The sequence below is a fragment of the Mustelus asterias genome, chromosome 17 (assembly GCF_964213995.1).
Source record: "Mustelus asterias chromosome 17, sMusAst1.hap1.1, whole genome shotgun sequence".
NCBI classification, from domain to species: Eukaryota; Metazoa; Chordata; class Chondrichthyes; order Carcharhiniformes; family Triakidae; genus Mustelus; species Mustelus asterias.
This window is the reverse complement of record NC_135817.1, coordinates 51,257,097-51,263,095: the sequence shown is the minus strand read 5'-3', so window position 1 is coordinate 51,263,095 and position 5,999 is coordinate 51,257,097.

Genomic DNA, 5,999 nt, shown 5'->3' with positions numbered 1-5,999 from the left:
TGGACTACAGCAGTTTAAAAAGGCAGCGCATCACCACTTCCTCAATAGTAATGAGGAAGGGGCAATAAATGTTGGGCTAGCCAGTGGCGTCCAAATCCCATGAATATTTTTTTTAAAACCTGCTACAGTGTCTCTTTTTTAATATGGAACTTGAACTGTGGATGATGTTCTAAGTATTGTCTAATCAAGGCTGTAACTTACCAATGCTCCTTAGACAGCACATTACAAACATACAACCGCTACAACTAGATTCTAGAAGGATAGGAGCAGCAGACAATGGGAACACACCTCCTGAAAGTTGCCCTCCAGGCAATTTACCATCCTAACTTGAAAATATATAGCTGTCCCTTCACTGTTGCTGGGTCAGAATCCTGGAACTCCCTCCTTAACAGCACTGTATGTATCTATGTGAAGGAAATATGTGAATAACTAGGTAGAATGAATATGTATTTAGGATATTATACTTTTGAATTGAGAAAGTGGTCACATATTCAAGTATTGCCATTTTTACCCAGAAGCCTTAAAGTACATAGATGGGCAGCACTTGCTGACAGCTTTGATTTCAACAGGTGTTAAATTGACTTCACCTGTGCCATGCATAAAGTAACATCAGGGCCTTTCAAGTTATGATGGGGGCCCTTAAATTGGTATCAGCTGAGACATTGCATGTTTAAAGTTTTATTGGGATTCTGTATTAGAACTAGGTTTTTTATCATTTATAATCGTTAACTTTGCGATATACTTGTCCACTTTAAAGTGTATTGCATGTTAAGTTGATAAAGTATAACATCTCTTGTGATATTTTGTAGCCTAATGCGGTGTAAGAACCCAAGTCTCGTATTTTCTGAGTGGGAAGATACAATTTTTGAAGCGAGAAGCCTGGACCCTTATAATATCCAGATAACTTGACCAACAAATTATTAAACAGGTTATCTGGGAAAAGGTAATGTCTCTTAATAGCCGCTTTCCTTGGGGAGACGTGGTTCACATTCTCAGACCCAAAATAAGTGTATGTGTGAAGTTGCTGCTTTGAACTCAGCTGAGGGTGATTATTAAGGGAGTGCTTCCAATCTAGGATAGTCTATGTTTGGGGCTAGAATTATAATCCGCTTCACCTACATCACATGGACTACAGCAGTTTAAAAAGGCAGCGCATCACCACTTCCTCAATAGTAATGAGGAAGGGGCAATAAATGCTGGGCTAGCCAGTGGCGTCCAAATCCCATGAATATTTTTTTTAAAACCTGCTACAGTGTCTCTTTTTTAATATGGAACTTGAACTGTGGATGATGTTCTAAGTATTGTCTAATCAAGGCTGCATATAATTTGACCATATCTTCTCTGCTTTTCAATTCTAATCCTTTAGAAATGAACCACAATGTTTTTTTTTCCTGCCACTGCTGATTCCTATAACAATGCACCCGTGTCTTTTGCAGGTTCAGGCCCTGCCTCGTCACTTCTCTCCTTCCCTTCCCGCAAAAGCCCACTACTTGACGATCCCCAATATTCTATGGCTATATGGTATCACACCCTTTCTTTTGTAACTGTTGCACCTGGGGATCTGGTGTTCCTTGAGTGGTGACCAAGGAAAGTAATTTCAGGGAAACCTATTGTTCCCTTGCCTATGCACTATTAAAGAATGGCTGGTTTCAAGTATTATGGGTACTTTTTGAATATGCATGGATATTATGCATTGCGGATGTGGATCAATTTCAATTTCTTGGATTGAACTGACCTCAAATGGGAATGGCAACACTGAAATCAGGGCAAGGCTAGTAATTGCCCACTTTACAATTCATCAACTAAATGTTGATGAATTGTAGGGGGCATGTAACATCGGGCTGCACTTGAAAAATCAACTTGGAAAAATTGCTGGTGCAGAGGATTGTTCTTCATGGGTACGAGCGTTGGAGCCACATTAAAACTGATGAGAAGAGGATTACAGCTTTTAAAATGTAATCCCGATGAAGGGTCCTTAGAATCAGGGCAAAGAACTAATGAATTTGACCACAAGAAAATCAGAATCCCAGTATCTCATGGGGTTTTCGCTGAAGTGAAGAAGCAGATATGGAAAAAAATGTGACCACTGGAGAAGGCAGAGTAAAAATTTACTGAAAAAGACACACCAGGGACAAAAGGAATGTCTCAGGAAAACAGCTAAGTTAAAGGAACTGCGGACAGGAAATTGAACATGGTTGGGTGAAGTTAAAGTGAAAAGCAGAGAAAGTGCTCAGAGTTAAAGAGACAAATGCAGTAACCAGGTTTAAAGTGGGAAACCAGACATCAGAGGTAAATCAAAAGTTTGGTGATATCTTAATACAGCCTGTAAAGTAGTAGTGTTTTGATGGCATGGCTGGATACCCAAATTGTGTGGAAGCTTGAATGCATGTGGCAATCCAAGGCAGACAAATACTGAAAGGAGAAACTGAAATCTTGGAAGTTGATTCTTGGTTGAGACATCTGAGAGAAAGCATTGTTTGGGAGAAGATTCCAAGGCATGTTTTTTTCCAAGAGTGTAGTTTGGAAACATTTGTTTGGAAGCTCAGATTTCACTGAGACCAGCTGGCTCATTGTGTGATAAGCATATGTGGTGATTTGATGAGAAACCCATAGAAGTCATATTGGATGGCATCTACCATTTGGTTTCAGCGCGTGGTGTGTCTGACCAGTTGGCCTGTTGGTTTACATGGACTTTGTACTCACTGAGAACATTGTTGTATAATATATACTTTGCAACATATTTTGCTTGAAAATCTGTAAAGATATAGATGGGGTGAAGGAATATTACATCATAGTCACTCTTTTCATGTTTAATTAATGTTTTATTGTTTTGTTAAAAGTTAATTGGCAGCCCTGTGACTTTGTTCATCCATGTCTCTAAACAAAAAAAAAATCAAAGTTACAGTCTATTAAGCTAGGGTGCCATTATGGGACTTGATTGTTCAGTAGTAACAGCAGCTGGGATTTTAACATTATACACACCTAATCTCACACTTTATCATGCAACACTATCAATCCATCATAGACCTTTCTCCCTCAAGTGCTTATCTAGCTTCTCCATAAATGGGTTTACTCTATGTGCCCTAATTACTCCTCAGCCATGTTTCATACAGCACGTCAACTACAAATATAGGCTGGAATTTTCCAGCCATTCATGCCCTGCTGCTGCAAGCAAGCATGGAGAATTTAGCGCTCAGCCAAATCACCATTCACTGCAGCAGAACGAAAGAATCCCGTCAGCGTGAACAGCTGGAAAACTCCAGTCATAATCGTTCAGTCCTAGTTCTATACTTCAAATATTTTTTATACTTTGTCTAATGCCTATATGTCCTTTTTACAAAATTCTGATGGCCCATGTACTTTTGAGGAAAACCTACATTTTACATTGGGGTGCTAGTCTCTTTTTTTCTCCAGGAGGCAATTTTTGGTAAAGCTCCTTGCTTTCCGTAACTGATCATGCAACCAAGTTGCCTGGGAAATAAACAATAGAAAAAAGGGTCAACAAGAGGTTAATTATATGAGGGAGTAGATTGTGTGCATGATTGTTTCATTTGGTGTTTAGAATAAGCTGCCTGCAGAACAGAGAACATTTCTGTCAGTGTAGTGCCACCTGTGTCCACAGATCGGTGGATTGGTCGTGGCACGGAGTCACTGGGATGGAGTAGAGGAGCAGGCCTTGCTGGGACGCTCTTTTGGAGAGTCAGTGCAGACTTGATGGACCAAATGGCCTCTTTCTGCCCTGTGGGGATTCTATGATATGGTTACTGGTGTGCATAACCAGTTACTTGGAGTGATGTGAGAGTTTTGGGACACCAGTTTCCCCTTATCCACACCCACCCCTTTTGACTTTATCAAACTGCACACCAAAAGATCAAGGATACTTGCCCTCGCAAACATCTCCTATATATTCCACAGGTTTAAAAGAACAAAAAGTGGCAGCTTGTCAGGAACAGACTTGAATCTGCTAACTTCCACAATTAACCAGTGCGCGTTTGGAGGCACGTGGTGCAATTATCTGAAGATTTAATACTGGGTTCTGGCTTTTAACTGCTAATAAACACGTTTCCCAGCTATCTGAAATGCACAAGTCAACAAGTTGAGACAAAAGCACAGTGGGGGTTAACGGGGCTACAAAATTCACAAGATGAAAAGCTTTTAAATACTGAACTAGTACAGCTGCTTCTTTGCCTCTGAAAAACTTTTGCTCACATGACTGTCCTTAGATTGTGCTTTCACTGTTTGTAGAGTATTTTCAGGACTTTGGTGATCATATCTGTAACCTTCCATTGCCTTTGACTTTGATCTGCTTGCATGGCTGCCAGCCCTCACAGCAAGAAGTTTAACAACACCAGGTTAAAGTCCAACAGGTTTATTTGGTAGCAAAAGCCACACATGTTTCGGAGCTGCAAGCCCCTTCTTCAGGTGAGTGGGAACTCCGAAAGCTTGTGTGGCTTTTGCTACCAAATAAACCTGTTGGTCTTTAACCTGGTGTTGTTAAACTTCTTACTGTGTTTACCCCAGTCCAACGCCGGCATCTCCACATTAGTATCTTATGCAATTCTACCTTGGCCCTCAGAAGAGGAACGAGAAAGGAGCAGACCCATCAACAACACCAGCAGTAACTTTTTTTTCCTCAACCACCTGCTGCTATACAGGACAGAGAGGAAGAGCACAAACGTCCTACTTACAGCAGGTGACCGCCACCTCTCCCACAGGGTATACAGAGGAGAATTCCTACAGTACAGGAGGAGGCCATTCGGCCCATCGAGTCTGTACTATCCCACCCAGGCCCTATTTCCGTAACCCCACACATTTACCCTGCTAATCCCCCTGGCATTAGGGTCAATTTAGCATGGCCAATCCACCTAACCCGCACATCTTTGGACTGTGGGAGGAAACCAGAGCACAGAGGAAACCCACACAGGCATGGGGAGAAAGTGCAAACTCCACACCGACAGTGATCCGAGGAATGATTTGAACTTGGGTCCCTGGCGCTGTGAGATAGTGCTAACCACTCTGCCACCTGAGTAGCCAGAGACTTTCTCAATCCCCTGCCCTTTGGAGTTATGGGGATGCCTTGTCAGCAGCTTTCAAGCTCACCATAGCCCTGAATTCTGCATCTCTGGTTTCTTCTAGGGATCTACTGCTCACAAGTGCATCTCCCAGGTGACGGATGCCACCTTTGCCAGGGTGCCAATTATGTCCATTTTGCAACTGATAAGGCAACACACCATGGGAGGGCCTTTGGGTTTGCTGCAATTCCTAGATTCCTGTTAAGTCCATGGAGTCTTTGATGGCAGCCATATGGTAATGAAGCACTTTCAGACTAACCAGGAATATAGAGCAATTAAAACTGATTGCAATCCATTAAGTTTAAGCTTTTATGTTACTCAAATAAGATCATGCATGTTTGTAGGTATCCAGGAAACTTCACTAGTCAAGTCTTCCACAGATCTTTGAACTGCCAAGCAGGTTGTTTCTTGAAGCCATGGCTCATGATGCTCACGAGGAACCCTACCACAGATGCACTGTACAGCTAAAACAAAAGCCATATAAGCTCAGGACTGAACATAGAGCAATTCAAGCTGTGATTCAGGTGCATGGAAAGATCTGGAAGCATTTGTCAATGTGCACCAGCAAGGATGTCCTGAATGCTGATGGTCTGCAGAGTCTTGCACAACATAGCACAAGAGAGGACTAAAGCTGCAAAAGACAATGATTGCACTGCAGTTACAGCGGGGGAAGAAATCTGTGCTGCAGTTACACACACAGTCGCCTGGCATAGTCCTATATAGACGCAATTCAAATAATCTGAGGTTATGTAGCCATACACCAGTGCTGAACCCACTTAACCCCTGGACACTCTAAACATATACCATTCCTCCAGTCAATTATCCTTCTATTTCACACCCACTGCTCCTCTTCTACTTTGGTTAAGCCATTTACCTCAAGACTGACATCCATTTGTCAGTGAGAGGCAATAACTGGACAATAGAGAG